The sequence below is a fragment of the Bubalus bubalis genome, chromosome 10 (assembly GCF_019923935.1).
Source record: "Bubalus bubalis isolate 160015118507 breed Murrah chromosome 10, NDDB_SH_1, whole genome shotgun sequence".
NCBI classification, from domain to species: Eukaryota; Metazoa; Chordata; class Mammalia; order Artiodactyla; family Bovidae; genus Bubalus; species Bubalus bubalis.
The window spans coordinates 32,651,426-32,678,867 of NC_059166.1; the positions used below are offsets into that span (position 1 = coordinate 32,651,426).

Consider the following 27,442-nt stretch of genomic DNA (forward strand, 5'->3'; position numbering starts at 1 on the left):
GGCAAACTGGACCACACTTCAAAAATGTATCATGTAATGAAGATGTTTTGATATGGGCTAGGGAGACACGGTGTCTGAGTAGCCTGGGAAACATAGGTCTGGGAGAAGTATTACAGTGGAGATAAAGGGGAACCAGAAAGGTTTTAGGAGGGGAATCTCTGACTTTAGGGAAAGAAAGTGAACAAAAAGGGAAAATAGGAGAAAAACAAAATAAATGCTTAGTTAACTTCCTGCTCTATTGAGAGCCTGTTGTGGCTTATGTTTACATCTTGAGTATTTTTTGTATTGAAGTGTAGTTAACTTACAATATTATATCAGTTTCAGGTGTACACCAGAGTGTTTTGATGCTTTTATAGATTACACATCATACAAAATGATTATAGAATATTGACTATAATCCTTGAGTTGTACATTATATACCTGTGACTTGCTTATTTTATAACTGGTAGTTCTGATAGTTTGGGTGTTTTTCATAAAATGTTGATTCTTATTTTTTTGTCTGAGTACTTAAAGAATTTTATTTACTTTTATACCACTTGAGAACTTATGTAAGGCAAAGTTTTCCTATTAATTCTGTTCACTTAAATATTAGGATAACCATGGCTAAATGGATTGATTTCTCTAGATATAACACAGAGATAAATAGTCAGTTTTCATAATTTCAGATTTTAGAAAGCTCACTGGATAAAGGGCAGGTAGGAAAAGAAGAATCATTACCAAAATAGCAGCAAAGTTGAAAACACTGCACATAAATAATATGTTATAGGGTCGCAAAGAGTTGGACACGACTGAGCAACTGAGCTGAACTGAACTGAAAGATGTATGTCATATTCTTTATGGAGTAAGGTATATGGTAATATCAGCCAACTTTATTACTTACTTAATGTATTACACAGATTATCTCCTTTAATTCTGACAACTCTAAAAGGTAGATACCATTTTTAGCTCACTTTACAGATAAGAAAATGAAGACTTAGAGGTCAAGTTACTTAGTCAAGCTCACTTTGCTAAGCCAGAAGTACAGCAGAGATTCAAATTCAGGTTAATGAGATTCTGGAAATGAAATTGTCCACCAATTCTGGAAGCTAGTTCTCTATGGTCATCGGGTATTGGTTGGCTCATAGGGAACCATTAAGGAAAAGAAAACAGACAAAAACCAAAACAAAAGGTAATTATTTTGCTGTGGCACTTATGGAATGATATAAGAATACATAGGTTTATCGACTTAGAATCTGAGGTTAAATTAAGGCAAGCTGAGCTGAAATTGTCACTAACCAGCATTCCTGCAGCACCCTTCCAAGCAGTCTGGTGGGTTATCCCTTATATAAGTTGAATTAAGAAGTCATTGCCAAATTTAGGAACTTATAGTAGAGTTGTGGCTAAGTAAGACGTTTCAGAAAAAAAAAATGGAAAAGCACAACCGACAGAATTAGTAACTTGGCATTACTGTTATTTTCTGAGTTGCTGCTTGAATTCTTTTACAAGGAGCACTGATGGGAACATTCCTCAGGCTGGTTCAAATGCTGTGGACTAATTAATTCCCAGTGTCTTTCAGTGAAACTTTGCTTTTGCTTTTTGGTTATGGTGACCACACACGTAGGATCATATTACCACCATGGCATTGTGGCTGAGAGACACAACAGCTAAGGCTTGAGTGTTCATTCCATCCTACCTCACTTGTTCTAGTTCTGTTTTACCCATTGGGGTTTTGATATTTGTTATCAATTCAGCAGAATCTTGACCTTGAACTGGATTTTTCTCAGCCCCAATTTTTAAGATGAGAAAATGAATATGCAACTTGGATGGTAAATGTCACCCATTTTCCAAGATAGAGTATTGGTTCAAATAGTCTATATGACTAAAGATAGGAGTTGTGTTCCCATGTTACCTAGAAGAGCATTCAGGGGACAAGACAAATGGAAATGAGGCTCTGTCTAGACATCTTTCCCAGGCTTTCTAGACCTTGCTTACCTCCATGCTCCTATGATCAGAGTACAGGTAGCATAATTCAAGTAAAGTACAAAATGGACAAAGCATATGCCTTTGGAAGTTATAATACAGCAGACTCCTGGGGATATAGCACTTCATAAAGGGCTTCTGGGCTGTTGGCAATGTTCTATCTCTTGACTGGGCTCTAGTTACACATTTGATCACCTTCACTGAGTTACTCACTTATGACTAATGCATTTTTCTGAATTTATGTCATTCTTTCAATAAAATCATTTTTAAAAGGCATGAGGGAAGGCTTTTTTCTTTCTTTTTTTTTTTTCCTTCTCTAGGGGAATATTTTATTTTTTATTTTTTTTTAATTTTATTTTATTTTTAAACTTTACATAATTGTATTAGTTTTGCCAAATATCAAAATGAATCCGTGAGTATCACAACCATGTGGTTGCATTTATTAAATCAGTTAGCAATCGTTTCAAAAAGATGGCAGTAGAGTCTCAATGATGGAAGTCAGGCCAAGGGAGTTTTGATATGGATGAGAAGAAGAACATCTGAAAGAGTTCTGAGCACAGGGCAACTCACATTAGGCCCAAATGGAAGCCTACTGGGTGCTGTTGGATCTAGGAGGCTGCTTATGGATACCTTAAAGGGTTTGGATCAGGACGGGTGCAAGTGGGCAATGGAAGAGAGAAAAAGACACTGGGGTATAAAATAGAAAACTGAAGAGTAGAATCTAAAAACAAGCTTTTCTTACTTACCTCACAATTTTCCCAGGACCAAATCTACTTGAAAATAATATTGATATCATTCCAAGTGGCATAGAGTTTAATTAAACTTTCTCTAATAATTCAGAACAGTATGTCTTTCTCCTTGTAAATCTTTGTGGTCTTATACAGTATTTCCTCCTTAGTTCTTTATTAGCAATTCACTAGGAGAGGTACTGAGAGTGGGGAGAAAGAAGTGGGATTAAGTCCACACAGGGTAGTCATTCTGCAGAGATTCCCGATAGTGAAGGTTTACCAACAAGACTATGTGATTTTATACATGATTTTGCAACTCAAAGTAATCCTAATATTAAATGCAAGGGCATCAGTTAATAGTGCTATTCAGAAGATAGTTTTATTTAAGGAAAATAATTTTTTACATGCATTCATTCACTTATTTTACAAATATTTGATGAATTCCTGTTATCTGCCCCTATTCGGTACTTCTTTTTAAACTTATAAGAATATGAACTATAGAAACAGACTGAAGAATGAATGCCTAAAAGAATTTGAAATTACGACTAAAATATAAATTATACATTTTGAAAAAAAGAGATGGCAGGCACCCAACATAGAATATGTTCTTCAGAAATCCTTCTGATGAGGTTAAAAAATATGGCAGAGATTTGAGAAACAAAGTAATATAAAATGTCCTGCACTTTAAATTCTATTGAATATGTTTCTAATACCAGTTAATAATGTTTACTTTTCCCTGTATGTTTAACAGTGTTACCATGCAAGCACCTCGAGCTCTTGAAAGGGAACTCTTACTGTGTTTATTTTTGTCTATGTGTTGAAGCAGCTCTCTTTCTATGGAGAGAACCTGCAGTAGTCACTTGTTTTCACTCAGTGTTCTATCCAGGGGATTCCTTTCTTTCTTTCAATCAAGGAGAGCAAAGATCGCCTCAAACCAAGATCTACATAGTCAGGTTAAAGGGATTTTCAACTTCTTTCCTCTCTGATTGATCCATTTCCCTTAGCACTGATAACTTTGCTTTTGTCTTTCAACAAAAAGGCTACTTAATCTCCACAGAGTTTCAACCCTATGACTTTTTCTCCTTCCTATAGCCAACTGTTTTTAAAAAGAAGATACCTGGCTCCTCATATTTGAAATAGAAACATATATTCTTAAATCAATAGGCTGTTCTGAACTTGGGGAATGATCAGTTGAAATGTGTTTGAGAATATCATATTTTTTGGAAAAGGACTGGCCCACCTTTCTTAGGCCCTGATTTCTTAAAGCACTTTTCTGGGCTGGCCTCCCACCATAAGAAACTTTATAAATATCTGCAGCTACAATTAACAGAGCCCTGTGACAGAATTCTAAATGAGATATAAAATTATGTTTTGAAAGTTGTGCGCCTTTTTTTTTTTGGTTCTGTTTTTCATTGGCCATCAATAGGCATTTTCCTTTTGAGCTTGTCATTATCTTCCTCCTTAGGTAAACCTCATTTTCTCCATCACAAATCACAGAAGGCTTACTGATAATGAGTAACTTCAGTGTTAATTGAATACTATAATTCTCTCTAGTGACACCTTGTTTGATGTCAAATAGATAATATTGGAGAATAATGCTGTTTAAATTTAGACTCAAAAAATACTTAATTTCATTCATGTCTATAGCCAGTGGTTTGAGAAGCACTTAACCTTCATGTTTTCTCTATCAAATAAAATAAAAATAATTCTTCATTATGTCATGTGGGCTGTGTTTCAAATTTTTAGAATAAATCATAAAAATACTGAAAATTAGCATTTTAAATGAATTTTCAGTTTTCCTTAAATTTAATAGTGATAAAGTTGTGTGTGTGTGTGTGTGTGTTTTTAATTTTAGAGTATTGTTAAGGACCTTACAATTCTCCCAATTTACAGATAGAGAAAACATATTTTAAGGAACTTTGCCACTTTCAATGTCTCCAGGAACTCGGATAGAAAATAATCTTTGTTCTCTTAAAGGAATTTTTTTTTCATACCTTCTAAAATGAGGAACAAATTCAAGACTTCTAAAATGTCACAGATAGAACACAAGACTACACTGGGTCAAAGATAGTTAATTATAACTTCTTATAAAAGGACAAAATAAAAACCAAGAAATATATTAAAGCTATACTTACAAATTCAAATAGAATAGACTACAACAAAGTAATTTATCATTCAAGAATATTTTTAATAACCCAGCCTAGAATTCAGTCTACCAGGGGAAAAAAATCCAAGCCTTATGGGGAGAACCTGTTAATATCCTTAAAGCCTCAGTTAACTCATCTGAAAAGTGGGGTCAGGACAGTACCTATCTCATGAATTAAAGAAAATAATGGGTTTTGTTCTCTCTTTTTGCTGCACTGCATGGCTGCTGAGATCTTGGTTGCCTGTCCAGAGATGGAATCCAGTCCCACAGCAGCAGTGACAAGTCCAAGTCCCAACCACTGAACCACCAGGGAATTCCTAAATAATGGGAATTAACAAGTTAAAGTCTGTAAATTATTTAACACAGGGATTAGAACATAGTTGACACTCAGTACATTTTAGCTATTTCTATATTTTCATTATTACCATTTTACATACAGAGGATTCTTACTTTTCACAGTAGTAATGTTCCCCAAAACTAGATCATCAAATACTGAATCATTGCTCCCAGGAGAAATTGAGTGTTGGCTCTTGAAAGTCTTAGTCACAATAATTTTCATCTAGTGAACAATACACAATCTTGTTTCAGTGTGTTTCTGTTTAAAGATACTTTATCTAATATACATTGTTGATTCATTAACATTGAACTTGGCCAACAGCACTATAATTCATGCCTAAAGTTTATCTAACATACATATCTTCTCCACAGAGCACATCACAGCCTTCTTGAACATAAGAACACTAGACAATACTTGAAGGTCATTCTAAAAAGCAGTCACCAAGAAAAAGCACAAAAATGTGAAAAATGTCACATAAAAAGGGCAAGCCCTGTGGGTATTGGCTTTAGGGTTACAAATGAATGGTAGCCAGTCAGTGGATTTGCAAATATAGAATCTGCAAATCAGGAGGCTCAACTGTACTGAGATTTTGAAAAACTAAAATCAATTGAGTTTGCCTAGAGAAGTGTATTCAAGACAGAAGCAGCAGGAAAAGAAGCTGGAGGTTTACATCATTCTAGGAAAGGCAGGGTCTGGTAAGCCCTGTAAAGAAGTTAGTCCTTTTCCAATAATAATGAGGCACCATTGCTACAGAGTTTTAAATAGAAGATTGTCATAGTTAGATTTGTCTTTTGTAAAGACAACTGTTCACCTTGAATAGAAGTGACCCCTAAAACAATGCCTTATACATTGTGTATGTTCAATGTTTACTGAATAAATTCCATATTCAATGAATGATTGAGTGCAGTGTAGAGATTAGTTTTGTTGGGGCCAGAGGCAGAGCTGGAGGCAGGGAGATTTTAATATGCTACTGCTAATCAGTGTTGCCCTGGAGGTTCTAGCCAGGGTAATTAGGCAAGAAATGAAACAAAAGGCATTCAGATTGGAAAAAGAGAAGTAAAACCATCTCTCCTTGAAAATGACATGAAATTCCTAAAGATTATACTAAAAATGATTAGAACCAATAATTAATTTCACCAAGGTTTCAGGATACAAGATCAATACACAAAAAATTCAATTACATTTCTATACAGTAGGAATTAGCAAACCAAAAATGAAATTAAAACAATAATTCTATTAACAATAGATAAAACATGTAGGTATAAATTTAACAAAAAACAAACTTCTAATTCTGAAAACTAGAAAATGTTGTTGAAAGAAATTAACTTAAATAAATAGACATTCATATTCATAAATTGAAAGGTTTTAGGTGTTAAGATTACAATAATCCTCAAATTGATCTACAGATTCAGTATAATCTCTATGAAAATTATAGCTGTTTTAGTTGTTGTTGTTACAGACATTGACAAGCTAATATTAAATTCTATATGGAAAGCAACTGACCTAAGACAATCTTAAAACAGAACAAAGTTGCAGGACTCACAGTTCCGTGTCTGAAAACTTACTGTGACACTACAGTAATTATGACAGGGTGGCATTACCATAATTATAGATATTAAGACTAACAAAACAGAACTGAGAATCCAGAAATAGATCCTCTTTATGATAAGTTGATTTTCAACTTAGGTACCAAGACATTTCAATAGAGGAAGAATAGTCTTCAGGCTGGAGAAGGCAATGGCACCCCACTCCAGTACTCTTGCCTGGAAAATCCCATGGATGGAGGAGCCTGGTAGGCTGAAGTCCATGGGGTTGCTAAGAGTCAGACACGACTGAGCAACTTTGCTTTGACTTTTCACTTTCATGCACTGGAGAAGGAAATGGCAACCCACTCCAGCATGGTGGGTCTAAGGGGTCACACAGAGTCGAACACAACTGAAGCGACTTAGAAGCAGCAGCAGCAGCAGTCTTCAGGTGGTCCTAACATGGCGGAGGAATAGGACGGGGAAACCACTTTCTCCCCAACAAATTCATCAAAAGAACATTTAAACGCTGAGTAAATTTCACAAAACAACTTCTGAATGCCAGCAGAGGACATCAGGCATCCAGAAAAGCAGCCCATTGTCTTCAAAAGGAGATGTTTTATCAACGGTGCTGTATAGATGGAGAAGTCTTGAGGCTAATGTAAAAATAAGACTGAAAACCAGAAGCAGGAGGCTTAAGTCCAAATCCTGAGGACACCAGAGAACTCCTGACTCCAGAGAACATTAATAGACAGGAACTCATCAAATGCCTCCAAACCTACACTGAAACCAAGCACCACCCAAGGGCCAACAAGTTCCAGAGCAAGACATACCAGGCAAATTCTCCAGCAATACAGGAACACAGCCCTGAGCTTCAATATACAGGCTGCCCAAAGTCACTCCAAACCTACTGACATCTCATAACTCATTACTGGACACTTCATTGTACTCCAGAGAGAAGAAATCCAGCTCCATCCACCAGAACACTGACACAAGCTTCCCTAACCAGGAAACCTTGACAAGCCACCTGTACAACCCCACCCACAGCAAGGAAACTCCACAATAAAGAGAACTCCACAAACTGCCAGAATACACAAAGGGCACCCCAAACACAGCAATATAAACAGGATGAAGAGACAGAGGAATACCCAGCAGGTAAAGGAACAGGATAAATGCCCACCAAACCAAACAAAAGAGGAAGAGATAGGGAATCTATCTAATAAAGAATTCCAAATAATGATAGTGAAAATGATCCGAAATCTTGAAATCAAAATGGAATCACAGATAAAGAGCCTGGAGACAAAGATTGAGAAGATGCGAGAAAGGTTTAACAAGGACTTAGAAGAAATAAAAAAGAGTCAGTATATAATAAATAATGCAATAAATGAGGTCAAAAACACTCTGAAGGGAACAAATAGTAGAATAAAGGAGGCAGAAGATAGGATTAGTGAACTATAAGATAGAATAGTAGAAATAAATGAATCAGAGGGGAAAAAAGAAACATGAATTAAAAGAAATTAGGACAATCTCAGAGACCTCCAGGACAGTGTTAAACTCCCCAACATTCGAATCATAGGAGTCCCAGAAGAAGAAGAAGACAAAAAGAAAGACCATGAGAAAATACTTGAGGAGATAATAGTTGAAAACTTCCCTAAAATGGGGAAGGAAATAATCACCCAAGTCCAAGAAACCCAGAGAGTCCCAAACAGGATAAACCCAAGGCACACATTAATCAAATTAACAAAGATCAAACACAAAGAACAAATATTAAAAGCAGCAAGGGAAAAACAACAAATAACGCACAAGGGGATTCCCATAAAGATAACAGCTGATCTTTCAATAGAAACTCTTCAGGCCAGGAGGGAATGGCAGGACATACTTAAAGTGATGAAAGAAAATAACCTACAGCCCAGATTACTGTACCCAGCAAGGATCTCATTCAAATATGAAGGAGAAGTCAAAAGCTTTACAGACAAGCAAAAGCTGAGAGAATTCAGCACCACCAAACCAGCTCTTCAACAAATGCTAAAGGATCTCTTCTAGACAGGAAATACAAAAAGTGTGCATAAACTCGAACCCAAAACAATAAAGTAAATGGCAACAGGATCATACTTATCAATAATTACCTTAAATGTAAATGGGTTGAATGCCCCAACCTAAAGAAAAAGACTGGCTGAATGGATACAAAAACAAGACCCCTATATATGTTGTCTACAAGAGACCCACCTCAAAACAGGGGACACATATGGACTGAAAGTGAAGGGCTGGAAAAAGATATTCCATGCAAATAGAGACCAAAAGAAAGCAGGAGTAGCAATACTCATATCAGATAAAATAGACTTTAAAACAAAGGCTGTGAAAAGAGACAAAGAAGGACGCTACATAATGATCAAAGGATCAATCCAAGAAGAAGATATAACAATTATAAATATATATACACCCAACATAGGAGCACCACAATATGTAAGACAAATGCTAACAAGTATGAAAGGGGAAATTAACAATAACACAATAATAGTGGGAGACTTTAATACCCCACTCACACCTATGGATAGATTAACTAAACAGAAAATTAACAAGGAAACACAAACTTTAAATGATACAATAGACCAGTTAGACCTAATTGATATCTATAAGACATTTCACCCCAAAACAATGAATTTCACCTTTTTCTCAAGCACACACGGAACCTTCTCCAGGATAGGTCACATCCTGGGCCATAAATCTAGCTTTGGTAAATTCAAAAAAATTGAAATCATTCCAAGCATCTTTTCTGACCACAATCCAGGAAGATTAGATCTCAATTACAGGAGAAAAACTATTAAAAATGACAACATATGGAGGCTGAACAACATGCTGCTGAATAACCAACAAATCACAGAAGAAATCAAAATATGTAAGAAACGAATGAGAATGAAAACACAACAACCCAAAACCTGTGGGACACTGTAAAAGCAGTCCTAAGGGCAAGGTTCATAGCAATACAGGCATACCTCAAGAAACAAGAAAAAGTCAAATAAATAACCTAAGTCTACACCTAAAGTAACTAGAAAAGGAAGAAATGAAGAACCCCAAGGTTAGTAGAAGTAAAGAAATCTTAAAAATTAGGGCAGAAATAAATGCAAAAGAAACAAAAGAGATCATAGCAAAAATCAACAAAGCCAAAATCTGGTTCTTTGAAAGGATAAATAAAATTGACAAACCATTAGCCAGACTCATCAAGAAACAAAGGGAGAAAAATCAAATCAATAAAATTAGAAACAAAAATGGAGAGATCACAACAGACAACACAGAAATACAAAGGATCATAAAATACTACTATCAGCAATTATATGCCAATAAAATGGACAACTTGGAAGAAATGGACAAATTCTTAGAAAAGTACAACTTTCCAAAACGGAACCAGGAAGAAATAGAAAATCTTAACAGACCCATCACAAGCACAGAAATGGAAACTGTAATCAGAAATCTTCCAGCAAACAAAAGCCCAGGACCAGATGGCTTCACAGCTGAATTCTACCAAAAATATAGAGAAGAGCTAACACCTATCCTACTCAAACTCTTCCAGAAAATTGCAGAGGAAGGTAAACTTCCAAACTGATCCTATGAGGCCACCATCACCCTAATACCAAAACCTGATGCCACCAATATCAAACCAGATGCCACAAAAAAAGAAAAGATGAACATAGATGCAAAAATCCTTAACAAAATTCTAGCAATCTAGCAACCAACAACACATTAAAAAGATCATACACCATGACCAAGTGGGCTTTATCCCAGGGATGCAAGGATTCTTCAATATCAGCAAATCAATCAATGTAATACACCACATTAACAAATTGAAAAATAAAAGCCATATGATTATCTCAATAGATGCAGAGAAAGCTTTTGACAAAATTCAACATCTATTTATGATAAAAACTCTCCAGAAAGCAGGAATAGAAGGAACATACGTCAACATAATAAAAGCTATATATGACAAAGCCACAGCACACATTATCCTCAATGGTGAAAAATTGAAAGCATTTCCTCTAAAGTCAGGAACAAGACAAGGGTGCCCACTTTCACCACTACTAATCAACATAATTTTGGAAGTTTTGGCCACAGCAATCAGAGCAGAAAAAGAAATAAAAGGAATCCAAATTGGAAAAGAAAAAGTAAAACTCTCACTGTTTGCAGATGACATGATCCTCTACATAGAAAACCCTAAAGACTCCACCAGAAAATTACTAGAACTAATCAATGAATATAGCAAAGTTGCAGGATATAAAACCAACACACAGAAATCCCTTGCATTCCTATACACTAATAATGAAAAAATAGAAAGAGAAATTAAGGAAAGAATTCCATTCACCATTGCAATGGAAAGAATAAAATACTTAGGAATATATCTACCTAAAGAAACAAAAGACCTATATATAGAAAACTATAAAACAATGGTGAAAGAAATCAAAGAGGACACTAATAGATGGAGAAATATACCATGTTCATGGATTGGAAGAATCAATATAGTGAAAATAAGTATACTATCCAAAGCAATCTATAGATTCAATGCAATCCCTATCAAGTTACCAATGGTATTTTTCACAGAGCTAGAACAAATAATTTCACAATTTGTATGGAAATACAAAAAACCTTGAATAGCCAAAGCAATCTTGAGAAAGAAGAATGGAACTGGAGGAATCAACCTGCCTGACTTCAGGCTCTGCTATACAAAGCCAGAGTTATCAAGACAGTATGGTACTGGCACAAAGACAGAAATATAGATCAATGGAACAAAATAGAAAGCCCAGAGATAAATCCACACACCTATGGACACCTTATCTTTGACAAAGGAGGCAAGAATATACAATGGAGAAAAGACAATCTTTTTAACAAGTAGTGCTGGGAAAACTGGTCAACCACTTGTAAAAGAATGAAACTAGAACACTTTCTAACACCATACATAAAAGTAAACTCAAAATGGATCTAAACATAAGACCAGAAACTATAAAACTCCTAGAGGAGAACATAGGCAAAACACTCTCCGACATAAATCACAGCAGGGTCCTCTATGACCCACCTCCCAGAATATTGGAAATAAAATCAAAAATAAACAAATGGAGCCTGATTAAACTTAAAAGCTTCTGCACAACAAAGGAAACTATAAGCAAGGTGAAAAGACAGCCTTCAGAATGGGAGAAAATAACAGCAAATGAAGCAACTGACAAAGAACTTATCTCAAAAATATCCAAGCAACTCCTACAGCTCAATTCCAGAAAAATAAACGACCCAATCAAAAAATGGGCCAAAGAACTAAATAGACATTTCTCCAAAGAAGACATACAGATGGCTAACAAACACATGAAAAGATGCTCAACATCACTCATTATCAGAGAAATGCAAATCAAAACCACTATGAGGTACCATTTCACACCAGTCAGAATGGCTGCGATCCAAAAGTCTACAAGCAATAAATGCTGGAGAGGATGTGGAAAAAAGGCAACCCTCTTACACTGTTGGTGGGAATGCAAACTAGTACAGCCACTATGGAGAACAGTGTTGAGATTCCTTAAAAAACTGGAAATAGAACTGCCTTATGACCCAGCAATCCCACTACTGGGAATACACCCTGAGGGAACAAAAATTGAAAGAGACACGTGTACCCCGATGTTCATTGCAGCACTGTTTATAATAGCCAGGATATGGAAGCAACCTAGATGTCCATCAGCAGACGAATGGATAAGAAAGCCGTGGTACATATACACAATGGAGTATTATTCAGCCATTAAAAAGAATACATTTGAATCAGTTCTAATGAGGTGGATGAAACTGGAGCCTATTATACAGAGTGAAGTAAGCCAGAAAGAAAAACACCAATACAGTATACTAACACATATATATGGAATTTAGAAAGATGGTAACGATAACCCTGTATGTGAGACAGCAAAAGAGACACAGATGTATAGAACAGTCTCTTGGACTCTTTGGGAGAGGGAGAGGGTGGGATGATTTGGGAGAACGGCATTGAAACATGTATAATATCAAATATGAAACAAATCGCCAGTCCAGGTTCGATGCATGATACAGGATGCTTGGGGCTGGTGCACTGGGATGACCCAGAGGGATGGTCCAGGAAGGGAGGTGGGAGGGGGGTTCAGGATGGGAAACACGTGTATACCCGTGGCGGATTCATTTTGATGTATGGTAAAACCAATACAATATTGTAAAGTAATTAGCCTCCAATTAAAATAAATAAATTTATAATAAATAAATAAACATGGTTTGACCAAAAAAGAAAAAAAAAAAAAAAGAATAGTCTTCAACAAGTGGTGCTGGGATAACTAGAAACCTCATACAAAAAAATGAAGTTGTACCTCTAACATATACAAAAATTAGCTCAAAATTGATGAAAGATCCAAACAAAAGAGCTAAAACTATAAAACACTTAGAAGAAAACAAAGATGCAAATCTTCATGACGGCAAATTTGTCAACTGTTTCTTACATATGATACCAAAATCCTGAGCAACAGCAGTAGGACAACAAAAGATAAATTAGATATCATCAAAATTAAAAACTTTAGAGTTTCAAAAGACACCATCAAAAAAGTGAAAAAGCTACACACAGAATGGAAGATTGTAAATCATATATCTAATAAGGAACTGATATTGAGAATATGTAAATAGCTATTACAACTCAGTCATTTTTTAAAAAGCCGATTAAAAATGAAAATATGAATAGACCGTTATCCAAAGTAGATCCATAAAGAGCCAATAAGCACAGGAAAAGATGTGCTCAACATTATTAGCTATCTGAAAAACTCAATAAAAGCAACAGTGAGATACCACTTCAAACCTACTAAAATGGCTGTGATCAAAAAGGCAGAAAATAACAAGCATTGGCCAGGAGGTGGAGAAACTGGAACCCTCATACTGTGCTGGGCATGTGAAATGGTTTAGCTTCTTTGGAAAACAGCCTGATAGTTTCTTTAAAAGTTGAACATAGCATTACTATTTGACCAAGCAATGCAACTCCTGGAATGATATATGCAAGAGAAATGAAAACATATGTCTACACAAAATTTTTACATGAATGTTGATAGCAGCATTATTCACAATAGTAAAAAAGTGGAAACATCCCAAATGACCATCAACTGATGAATAGATAAATAATGTGATCTATCCACACAATGGAATATTAGCAATATAAAGTAATGAAGTATCCATAAATGCTGTGACACAGATGAACCTTGACAACATTATGCTAAATAGAAGCAGCCAGTCTCAAGAACTGCATATTGTATGGTTCCATTTATATAAAATGTCTTGAACAGGTAAATCTGTGGAGACAAAAATATATTATTGATTTCCAGGGGCAGTGACTGCTAATGTGTATGAGGTTTCTTGTTTGGTGCTGAACCAAAAGCTGGATGCTTTGGAATAGTAGTAATGGTTCCATAACTTCATGAATATGTAACTAAAAACCACTGAATTTTACATATTAAAAGGATGGATTTTATGATGTGTTACATATCTAAAAAACTTTTTAAAAGAATTCTGTAAGTTTTCCCATTTTGTTCAAAATACAGTAATTGCTAAGAGGATTATTTTCAAACTGCTAATCACTACAAACATAGGTAAAATTTGTGACAAGGACTTTTGAAGCATTGGTCAACATGTGGTGAAAAACTGTCATTTTTGAGAGGATGGGAAGACTCATCTCTCAGGCATAAGAAGATGGAACCCTAATGGACCATAGTAACTTTGTGTACCTGAGGAGGCAGTTAACTGATTACAGACATGTAAAAGGTGGTGAAATTTGAGAGATCTTAATACTGAGGGAGCTATTCAGATGGGTGGGCATAATTGTACATGGGTCTTCTATGTCTTCCTTGGCCATGGTCTAGACTCCGTATGCAGAGGGTAAGACTTTATGAGGGCCAACAGAGAAGAGCTCCTGTGAGGCAGAGCAGTGAAGTCAGTTTCAGAGTTTGCTCTGTGCTAGGAGGGTGGAAAGGAGGGAAGATGAGGAGGAAAAATGAGATGAAGAACAGAAGATACAATTGAATATATTGCACAGCAGCAATGACCATAACCATGGCAAGCTCTGATTTTTCAAATCATCAAACAAAACCAAAAATGTATTAAATAATCATTAAGAGTTACTGACCACATCGTTGTACAGCAGAAACTAACACAATTACAAGCAATTGTGGTCCATTTTTAAAATAAGTTATTGACAGAATCAATCCATAGAAAATTAAGATTAAAATGGTGGCTGTTAAATACCTATTAAGTTCCTTATCAAAAGACTCATTAGCTGTGAAGAGCATCGCTGTAGAATGAGATTAACAAGGAAGGTAAAATCTAAGCATTTAATGGAATTTATTTAGTTTCACCGATTTTTTGTGGGATGATATGTTGAGCGAGGAAGAGTTATAGGGAGAAGGAAGAGAAATTCTAAGATAACTAATACCTAATAAATTATTCTTTAGAACAGATTTCTTCTAGAAATGTGTTTTTCAACAAGATTAATTTCATTACTCCACTCACGTAGATGGAATCCTTGGTTTAGAGTCAGGCTAGGGTAAGTTATACTCAAAACACTGCTCAATTTTAAAATAAGGGTTTATGTGCATGAAGGTGTGAATCACTCTTTACCAGTTAACATCTCACTCTCCTGTCCTTTCTATCTGAGTCAAGAATACATCTGTCAGTTGCAAACATTTATTCACCTATTGGATGAACAAAAAAGCCAGTTGAAAATGAGCTTAGGAAAAACACAAGCCTGGTCTTATCACATTAACAAGTGAATTTTAAAATTGTTTTAACCTTGCAGTACGTGGTTAGTCATCACTATGCGCACCATTAACTCAAACTAGATACTTGTTCTTTTGCCAAATAATGTCACTTTAAATGTGTGCAAATATCAATATCACAGTGAAATTTAGGACCTAAATTCTGACAAGGTGTGACCACATGCGTGGTAATGAAATTTCATCTGTTCCCTTAAAATTTCTCCTCTAAAGATGCTTTATTTTAGGAGAAATGGAACCCATTTAAGTTTAAAATATCCATTCAAGACAGCTATGAAAAAATAAACTCTAGTAAAAAAAATCCTAGCTCTAAGTATATATGGATTTGTTATTCACTGTAATTCACTGGCAATGTTTTCTAAGGGACTAAAACTTTTAATACATTATGTATGAGAAACCAAAGTTTCACTGTGTTGTGTATTAGGTTAAATCCTTTAAATAAATACTAGACAGTGAAATTCATCACAATATGCCTCCATTTAACATTTTCTTTTCGCTAATGTTCATTTTTTAAAGAACTGGCTTAGGGCCCAAAGAGGATCATGTAACACTGAAAAAACTCCAGACCCCTGGAAAACATTATATAGAAACATTCCAGTGTATTTAATTAAAAAAAAATTATATTTGTCAAATGGTTAGCCATCTATTAGACTATGCACTCTGTGAATATACCACCATTTTAAAGTGTTGATAATATATCTTATTGGCCTTCCCATTAGCTAAGAGTTCCTGGTAAAATATTTTCCTACCACATAAGCCACTAGTCATCAACCATGTCAAACAACATATTGAGTATGGATATTGAAATTCTAAGTTGACTATATTCAATAAATAACCCAAAGATATACAATGTTAACCATATACTATTTAAGCATATTTAAATCAAGCTATATAATATACAAGAATTTAAGGCAAAGCATTTATATTGATCTCACATATGTAAATCTATTACCTACTATGTTTTACAAATGTATAATTTTTAACCCAGCCTTATTCAGAATGGATTTTAATTGCATTTATGTATTTAAAGACTAGGACTAGAAATCAACCTTAAATTTATCAAATAAATTAACTTGTGCTTTATTCTCTTTGATTGATAAAATATACATAATGTAACTTTATCCATTTGATAATTTGAAGCACAGTTCAATGACATTAAGTACATTCACACTGTTGTATAACCATCACCACTATCTTCAAAATAATTTTTATCTTCCTAAACCAAAATTATGTACCTATTAAACAATGGCTCCTCACTATTCACTCCTGCCTGTACCAGAAAGTACATTCTACTTTCTGTCTCAATGAATTTGACTAACCCTGATACCTCGTATAAATGCAGTCATACAAAATTTGTCGTTTTGTGGCTGGTTTATTTCACTGATCATGCTATCTTCAGGGTTCATCACTACTATAGCATGTGTTAGAAATTTCTTCCTTTTTAAGGTGGAATGATTTCCCACTGTATGCATATATTAACAGCATATTTGCATATTCATTCATCCATCAATGAACACTTGGGTTGCCTTTACCTTTTGGCTATTATAAAAATGTTGCTATGAATATGGGTTTAAAAAGATCCATTTTGAGCTTCTGCTTTCAATTCTTTTGGGTATATACTTGGAAATGAGATTTCTGGGTTCTTTGCAATATATATATTTATATTTTAGTTGCTCTGTCATGTCCAGCTCTATAAATATACATATTTTAAAAGTTTTTTGATGTGGACCATTTTAAAAGTCTTTATTGAATTTGTTACAATATTGCTTCTGTTTTATGTTTTGTTTTTTTGGCCCCGAGGCATGTGGGATGTTAGCTCCCTGACCAAGGATCAAACCCACATCCACTGCATTGGAAAATGAAGTCTCAACCACTGGACCTCCAGGAACGTCCCCACAATGTATTTTTAATACATTCTTAAATCTACCCATAGGCTTATTTTATGTTTTAAAGATGGTTGTTGCCATTTTGAGGGATGCAGTGGCTTCACATCCTCCACTTAGAGTCTTCAGGGTCAACATATTTCCTATCCATGTCTCCTTGCCCTGGAGGAGTTGAGAAATTTCTTAAGATAGTCAACTATTCTTGACCTATTTATACATTCTGAATATGCATGTGGCTTAAGGAGACTTAAATCTCAGGTTTTGAAGAGTCAAAGCTGGGAGAAATTGGAAAAAATTCTAAAATACATTGCTCACTCCCCAGCTTTGGTGTAGAGCTTCATCCTGATTTAGTGTAAGTCCCTTCTACTGCAGATCCCAGAAGACAAAATTTCAGTCTTCCTCATCAGTCTCTTCCTAAATGACATCTAACTTTGTTACTCTTCCTATTCTGCTCCTTCCCTAGTCCCTGTATTCCCTCCATTCCATCTTGAACTTCACATCCCTTCCAAAATGTACACATTGATCTTTGGAAATTGAACATCATATCATCTCTTTTTGGAAATCCTTCCTGATGTGCCAGGATGATTCCAGTTTCCTTCTCTGAAACATTAAAGGAAATATTTTCTTCTTGCATTGGCTCATTATGAGAACTCAGTGTAAAAATATATGCTTACACACAATTGAAGACACATGGTGAGTTCTTAATAAACATTGGTTGCTGTTACCAATGAAAACAAATTAATAGGAGATGAAAAACAGTTGCTTTATATCTTTATGTTAAAGTTTTACACACATAAAAATTATTATTTTACCATTTAGCCAAACCTTATTTTTGTTTTCTAATAAAATTTACTTTCTTACTTTTTAACTCACTCTAAACTTCCTTGCCTAAATCTTCATAGAATTATCACCTACTTCAGCTGTACAGCCCTAAGGTTGCATATGATTTCCAGGTTTGAAAATGAAAAATGGCAATTGGAGATGGGAAGAGGAGAGATGCTAATTTATATTAATTAACTCTTTTCCATCTTTATGATGTTTATTCTCTAAGAATCTATTAATATAGTCCTTCTTAGCTTTTCTTGAGGGTTTATAGACCCCCTTTGAAAATATGACGAAAATTATGGGTTGTTTCTCACCTCCCAAAGAATGTGCATTCACAGTTTTATATTAAAGTTTGGGAAATGTATGGATTCCCTTGAATGCCCCAGAAGAGTCCAGAGATCCAAGATTAACACTAGGTGATGTATCAATATAATGTAAACATAGAAAATCTCAAATTGTTGATATTCTCTCCTGAAACACACTTCAGGTTTTTGCCCCTATATTTTATTCTCTTCTCCTATTTCTTGTAGTCACTTCTTAACTGTTTTCCTGGTTAGACCAAGGCTGATTTAACCAAATGCTCTAGACACTATAAGGCAACAGAGAGAACAGGCAGGGAATTATGGCAGTGCACAGGACAAGGCATTACCTTTCCTCACACTTGTACAAGCAGTATTAGGAAACTCCTCTTTAGGCTCAATGATAGCATTAAGAAAATGCTAACTTCCCCAGTGTATCTGAAAATTCCTAAAACAGAGGAAAAATAAAGTTTCTGAATTTATGTAATATCTTAAAAAATTAACTTAATCAGGTTTCTTTCTCAAAAGAAAAAGTTTAAACTGCAGAAAACCTTGAACTAAACTGGTAGATTTAAAAACTTTTATGAGATATTAAAGAAGACTGGGTAACAAACTAATTAAAATAGACTAAATTTGGTTTATCCAAGGACTTTACACCAGTGAATGAGATTCCTTTCTAGCCTGTAATATTCATATACATATGTTTATAGATATCTGTTTCATTTGAAAGCAAAAACTAATAGCATCGAAAAGAGAGAAAACATACTTTCCCCCATGATGAACAGGCAATTTAATTTGAAAACAAACACATTGGCTACCAAACAGTCCTAACAATTTTATCCTAAGGTGCTTTAATTTTAACCTTGGTCTGTATTGAGTGACTTTAACTTCAATTTGATACTAGATCATTCAAGTATGACATAAATCAAATCCCTTATGACTATACAGTGGAAGTGAGAAATAGATTTAAGGGACTAGATCTGATAGACAGAGTGCCTGATGAACTATGGATGGAGGTTCGTGACATTGTACAGGAGACAGGAATCAAGACCATCGCCAAGAAAAAGAAATGCAAGGAGGCCTTACAAATAGCTGTGAAAAGAAGTGAAGCGAAAAGCAAAGGAGAAAAGAAAAGAATGCAGAATTTGAATGCAGAATTCCAAAGAATAGCAAGGAGAGATAAGAAAGCCTTTCTCAGTGATCAGTGCAAAGAAATAGAGGAAAACAACAGAATGTGAAAGACTAGAAATCTCTTCAAGAAAATTAGAGATAACAAGGGAACATTTCATGCAAAGATGGGCTCGATAAAGGACAGAAATGGTAGGGACCTAACAGAAGCAGAAGATATTAAGAAGAGATGGCAAGAATACACAGAACTGTACAAAAAAGATCTTCACAACTCATATCATCATGGTGCTGTGATCACTCACCTAGAGCCAAACATCCTGGAATGTGAAGTCAAGTTGGCCTTAGGAAGCATCACTATGAACAAAGTTAGTGGAGGTGATGGAATTCCAGTTGACCTATTTCAAATCCTGAAAGATGATGCTGTGAAAGTGCTGCACTCAATATGTCAGCAAATTTGGAAAACTCAGCAGTGGCCACAAGACTGGAAAAGTTCAGTTTTCATTCCAATCCCAAAGAAAGGCAATGCCAAAGAATGCTCAAACTACTGCACAATTGCACTCATCTCACACGCTAGTAAAGTAATGCTCAAAATTCTCCAAGCCAGGCTTCAGCAATATGTGAACCGTGAACTTCCAGATGTTCAAGCTGGTTTTAGAAAGGGCAGAGGAACCAGAGATCAAATTGCCAACATCTGCTGGATCATTGAAAAAGCAAGAGACTTCCAGAAAAACATCTATTTCTGCTTTATTGACTATGCCAAAGCCTTATGACTATGTGGATCACAATAAACTGTGGAAAATTCTGCAAGAGATGGGAATACCAGACCACCTGACCTGCCTCTTGAGAAATTTGTATGCAGGTCAGGAAGCAACAGTTAGAACTGGACATGGAACAACAGACTGGTTCCAAATAGGAAAAGGAGTACATCAATGCTGTATATTGTCACCCTGCTTATTTAACTTACATGCAGAGTACATCATGAGAAACGCTGGGCTGGAAGAAACACAAACTGGAATCAAGATTGCCAGGAGAAATATCAATAACCTCAGATATGCAGATGACACCACCCTTATGGCAGAAAGTGAAAAGGAATGAAAGAGCCTCTTGATGAAAGTGAAAAAGGAGAGTGAAAAAGTTGGCTTAAAGCTCAACATTCAGAAAACTAAGATCATGGCATCCAGTCCCATCACTTCATGGCAAATAGATGGGGAAACAGTGTCAGACTTTATTTTGGGGGGGCTCCAAAATCACTGCAGATGGTGACTGCAGCCATGAAATTAAAAGACGCTTACTCCTTGGAAGGAAAGTTATGAGCAACCTAGACAACATATTAAAAAACAGAGACATTACTTTGCCAACAAAGGTTCATCTAGTCAAGGCTATGGTTTTTCCAGTGGTCATGTATGGATGTGAGAGTTGGACTATAAAGAAAGCTGAGCACTGAAGTATTTATGCTTTTGAACTGTGGTGTTGGAGAAGACTCTTGAGAGTCCCTTGGACTGCAAGGAGATCCAACCAGTCCATCCTAAAGGAGATCAGTCCTGGGTGTTCATTGGAAGGACTGATGCTGAAGCTAAAACTCCAATACTTTGGCCACCTCATGCAAAGAGCTGACTCACTTGAAAAGACTCTGATGCTGGGAAAGATTGAGGGCAGGAGGAGAAGGGGACAACAGAGGATGAGATGGTTGGATGGCATCACCGACTCGATGGACACGGGTTTGAGTGGACTTCGGGAGTTGGTGATGGACAGGGAGGGCTGCCATGTGGTGGTTCATGGGGTCGAAAAGAGTTGGACATGCCTGAGCAACTGAACTGAACTGAACTGACTGTATTATATTATATTTGATTGGCTATGGCTTATTCTTTGATGCTCAGGAAGTCCTTCAAAGAAGTGCTTGTAAATGGTCAGAGCATCCTTATTGTTCTACTTGTGTAGATTCAGTAGTTGTAAATTCTGCTGTGCTGTGTATCAGCAGCAGCCAGTCAAATGCACCAATAGCCCTCAGTGAAAGTGAAAGTGAAGTCACTCAGTCGTGTCCAACTCTTTGCCACCCCATGGATGGTAGCCCCACAGACTCCTTGGTCCATGGGATTTTACAGGCATGAATACTGGAGTGGGTTGCTATTTCCTTCTCCAGGGTATCTTCCCAACCCAGGGATCGAACCTGGGTCTCCCTCATTGTAAGGAATAGACATTTAGAGCTGTTAAGGGGCTCAAGGTATCACTGGGTAGGAGCTTGACAATATGAATGAGAATGTAAGGAGACTGATTCCAGTCAAGTTGTGGAATAATTGATGAACATAGGGGAAGGAAAAAAGAGAGTAATAGAACTGCAAATGCTGAGAGATCATCTAATTTCACCTGCTTATTCTAAAAATGAAAACACGAAGTAACTGATTACTCTTAGATTAGGACTTGGGACATGGTTTACAGGGAAAATTAGTCATTTGAGACTCAAGAAACCTGAATTCCAGACTTAAATTTACCATTAATATTGGGCAAGATAGTTTTTCTTTGTCTCAGTTGCCACAAATGTTAAATGTGGGGATTGGGTTAGATTTCCATGATGCTAATCTTTATTGAGGCTGTTTTAATTCCCAAGCTAATCCTATTTCTTCTGAACATTGAATTCTAAATATCAGCATAGTAAATGGTGGTCTTTACCACAAGTAAGTCTCAGGAAGTCCTGGTTATAATTATTACTCAATTCATGCTAACTATTATGGGACAGATAATATGATGTGCCCTTTAAAATGTATTAGACAAGTCATACTTTTTAAAATTATTAAGCAAATTCATTTAAAAAAATTTTTAACAATGGACACAACTATTTATTTTTAAAAATATATTGAACACTTACTATCACTCACATTTCTTGGTCCTAGAGATACAGCAGTAAGCAGTATAAAAGTGGACCCTCTCTTCAAGGATAGACAATTGAGAATATTTAAATAAAAAAAAGATAATCTCAGAGGGTGATAATTTCTTGCAAAGAAATAAAATTAATTTTTACAAAGAATTTGGTTGATGTTACTGTGGGGTGAGATGATGTTGCTGTATATTGAAACGTCGTTTATAAAAGGAGAAATTTTTTCTAAAGCACACATCATGAGAATAAATCAGTTATGATAAGAAGCACAGAGATAGGAAGGTACAAAAGTCATACAGAAGGAATGAAACTGACTAGATACATTTGCTTTCTGTGGGGTGTGAGTGTAGGGTGAGTGGCATGCATTTGTGTTTTAAGTGTGTGTGTGTGTGTGTTTGGCCATGAATATCCCTTAAGGGTAAAGTAAAACTTTTCTATACTCCTCACTGCCCCTTGTGTATATTGGTGAAGGACAGAAAAAGGGTAATAACTGAAGTAGATGTTCAGAAGACTTAGTGAATCTTTACATATGCCCTGGAAACTCAGAGCTGAGTTGGGGGTTGGTTGGAGAAAAGAGGTATTATCCTATAAAGGAGAAGAGGGTTTTTAGTCCATATGATGTATGACTTGGGGTCAACATACATTTAAGTAGAGAAATCACCAATATGCATACCAACATGTTTACATACCAATATGTTTACGTATGATTGTTACATAAACTGTCTTAGTCTCAACAAGCTCTCAGTAAATCAGCTACACTGAAAGATAACATTTTATGAGCAGATTTGTGTGTGTGTGTGTTTGAAGGAATGAAGGAAGAGGGCTCAGTTCCATGTTTAATGCAGAGCAGAAAGGGTGGAACTAATAATATAAGAGAGAGAGACTCAAAATCTGTGAATTCTGGAACTTGAGGCCAGGAAAGACCATGAAAATATATGGCCCCAGCAATGCACAGAAATATTTGGAAGACAATTGGGGTGGGTGGCTGCCATATAGGTTATAATTATTTACTTATGCATTCATGTTCACTATCTCATCACTATGAAAAAAAATTGAAAAAGGGAGAAAAAGAGAGAGAGAGATTGACTATATTCTTAGAAACTATAAGCATTCATGATGCCAAAACACCCAATTAACGACAAAAAAAGGTCAAGCTAGTGTTTAGAATAAGGCTGTCAAAATAATTGGCTGATTGGATAAGTTTTTCACTTCCCAATCACTAGCTATGGTAAAACAGAGACACAGTTGAAAAATAAACATTTAAGAGTAGAACTATATTTACTTTATTCCAAATTGTGAGAAATGCAAACGCATGGTTTTAGTTTTATCAGCAAGAATCCATATGAATGACTTCTCCCATTTGCTCTGGGATTCTGGAGTTTTAAGTGGGCCAAAGTTTTGAAGTGTTGAAAGATATTATAAAGCACTTACAAGTATTCAGCTGGTCAGGCTGCTCAATTAACTGAACATTTATAAACCTCAAAATTTTGACAGAGCATGATTCATGTAGGAATGACCGTTAGACAACAGATGGCTTTATTGTAGGTATGCTTGAGAGAAAGCATACAAGGCAATGTGATTTGAAGGAAATACAAATGGAACACAGAGAGAAAGCAAACTGAATTTAGAAGCATGGATTATACTCTTAGGAAATTATTGAAGTATCTACCTGGTATATTTTTAATGATAGAGTGTTTTTTAAATGTTTAAATGTTAATGTTTACTTAAGAATATTTGAGACATTCATTATGAAACATATGAAAAATACAACATAACTAATATCTAGGCAACTCATACTAACTCATATAACATTTCTAAATTAGATGTTTATAAAACAATGTAACAGGGCTTGGGGAGTAAGAACTAAAATGTCAACTAAAATCCTAAATCCACAGCATTTTAGCTTCTCTTTTTTTTCCCCTACAACTATGGGCTGCTTATATTCTGAAGAGTATTTTGAAGAAGTATTACTTCAAAAGTACATTTTAGAATAACATTTTACCACTAAAATATATCAAATTGTAGCTAAGAGGGTTTTATTAGTTTTCTAAAGGAGAGACAAAAGATGACATTCATCTAAATAAAAATATTACTTTCAGGTATGTGTAGTTTTTTAACAAATTCAAGTTAATATTACATAGAAATTCATTTCAGGGAAAGAAACATCAGATTCTAAAGTATGCTTGATATAAGTCCATAGAACAAATGCAAAATTTTCTTATTTTGAGCCTATTATGTACATATTATATTGGTCCAACTCTTATTTTTTTCCTTTTGTTTCTTTCTCTCCCTCTTTCTCTCCTTGCCTTCCTACACTTCCTTCTCTCCATCCCTTTCTCTCTCTCTCTCTCTTCCTAGGAGCACAAATCCACTAACATTACCGAGAAAAAAAATTCATGGAACAAGAAGCAAGTAAACAATTTCTCCCAGAGGAAAAAGGAAAAAAACAAAAACCACGCAACTTCAAATAAAACAAAACCCCTATATCATATTATACCTACTTCTCTCCAAGGAGGAGCAGCAAACACAAGACCCCATGGATCATGTCCTGTAATCTCAGTATGAAGAATAGGTTCTGGTATCTTTACACCTTAAAATGCTTCTAGCAGAGTTGCTATTCCATGCCAGAAGGGAGGGCTACCAGTAATTTTCTTCTTCTCCCAATCCCACGGCTCTGAGAAAGTGAACCGGGGCCACCAGGCTCCCAGGATCAACTCTTAGGGTGTCCAGCACCAGTATGAGAAGGGACGGAGGGGGCGCTCCCCACAGACCTGTGTCCTTCCAGTCACTTAGACAAGCTACCCATCTGTGGTTGAGGAGGGCCAGGAGCAGCAAAGGTGGGTGGTTAGATTTTCCATCCTTACTGCTCCCATTTTCTAGAAGGACAACCAGAGTTATGAAGAGCACAAGGACCTCTGACTCCACTGAGTTAGCAACAGGTGAAAATAGAACACAGACCTCTAAATTCAGAACACATGACTTCCTCACGACTGCTGCTTACTTGTTAAAGGCATAATAAAGCAGTGTCACTGCTTATCAACTTTTCTAAAATAGATACGAGAAATTAATGAAAAACCAGTAAGAAAACAAAAAGGAATTAGTTTTTACTTTTCTCCCTCTGTCATTTCCCCCAAACACTATTAAACAAGAATTTTTATAGACTAGCATACTAATTCTTGACAAATTGCTTATACAAACTGTAAATATAAACTTTAGTATTGGTCCTCATTAAAACTCTGTAAAAGCAGATTATTATTATTAATTATCCTCATTTTAGAGATAGCAAGCAGTTCGAAGAAAATAACTGATCTAAATTCAAACTGCTGAGTTCCCTATGTTATAGAGTAGACTCTTGTTGGTTATCCACTTTAAGTATATAGCAGTGTGTACATGTTGATCCTAAACTCCCTAACTATTCTTTCTCCCCATTTCTCCCCCTAGCAACCATAAAAGTTCATTCTCTAAGCCTGTGAGTATGTTTCTGTTTTGTAGATAAGTTCACTTGTATCATTTCTTTTTACAGTCCCCATACAAGAGATGTCATATAATATTTCTCCTCAGTGTCGTGTCACAGTCTGGATGGGAGGAGAGTTTGGAGAAGGAATACATGCATACGTATGACTGAGTCTCTTTGCTGTCCACCTGAAACTATCATATGGTTAATTGGCTATACTCCTATATAAAATAAAAACCAAAAAAAGTCAAGCTGCTGAACAGACTATAATTAATATTTAAATACAGAACTTCTGACTCTAAATTACATTTAATTTCCTTTAATCATGCACCTATAACTTTAACCAACATAAGTGCTTTTCTAAAACATAATGCATTGTTATTGAGCCTGTTATCAACTCAATAGGGACACAGACTAAAAATACAGTTGTTGAGTAGTTTTCAGTTGTTGAGTAATTTTCAGAGATCTTACAAAAATATATCAGTGCACTGAAGATCATAGTTTACCTATGCAACATACTATTTTTCAATATTCATAATTTGAATGATCCCCAAAATAAAAAAAGATCATACTTCGACATCTTAGACATTAATTATAAATTTCTTAATCCTTTTCTTTATACTTTTTTTTTCTTTTTATGATTTGAAGAATGAGAAGAACTGTTAAGAAATTTAGCTGTTACAAGACAAACTGAATTAAAAGAAGAAAAGAAATCAGGCCCAAAGGAGAGAGAAAGAAATCTAACAATGGTATTAGGCTTTCTAAAAAAAATCATGTTGATTTACTAGAGAGAAATAATGAAATACTATACTATATGGGTGCAAATATCATTTTTATATGTCTTCTATAAATATTATTTATATGAAAATGAGCTAAAATTAGCATTGGCTAAAAATGTTGTCCATGAAAGAACCTTTAGATTAAAACCAAAAACAAATGCAACACATATTATTACTGATAGAGATATAATTAAAGTGCAGAACACAGTTAATTAGCAAGCACATAATATTCCACAAATTACTTACAAGGACAAGTTAAGCTCTGTGGAGGCTTCAGCTGTCTGCTTCTATGTGAGATATTTGCTGGCACTGTATAGATTTTTTTTGCCCTTCTGCTAAATGTTCCATGACTTTCTTAGTAAGACTGAATATAAGTTATTCTTATCAAATACCAAAATTTTCATAATTATGATTTTTAGGATCATGCAAATTAATTACCACTCCAAGCAGTGACACAGACTAAAATAGCCAGAGCTGTGATGATCTAAAACTACTCACAACATGTCCCAGCCAGTACTTGGCCAGGAGCACATGTCACTTAAAAAAAGCACATAACCCTTTAGACCCAACAGTCAGTTAAAGCCTTGGTAGCAATGTTAACCATAAAAATGAAAACCAAAAAATGAAAACTTTCCTGTTATTTACATACAGTTTTCCTCTAATTAGTGGGGCCTGATTTTAATTATTTTCCCCTTCTTTCCTTGAATAAGAACA

General features: G+C 35.4%; 1 protein-coding gene across 1 annotated transcript in view; it reads right to left on the reverse strand.

Moving 5' to 3' along the window:
- Positions 1 to 27,198, reverse strand: part of EYA4 (EYA transcriptional coactivator and phosphatase 4) — a 358,824-nt gene extending 331,626 nt beyond the window's left edge. Inside the window, exon 1 of the mRNA XM_025294508.3 lies at positions 26,975 to 27,198. The gene's annotated coding sequence lies outside the window, so the exon portion shown is untranslated. The remainder of the gene's footprint in view (positions 1 to 26,974) is intronic.
- Between the last annotated feature and the right edge of the window lie 244 nt (positions 27,199 to 27,442).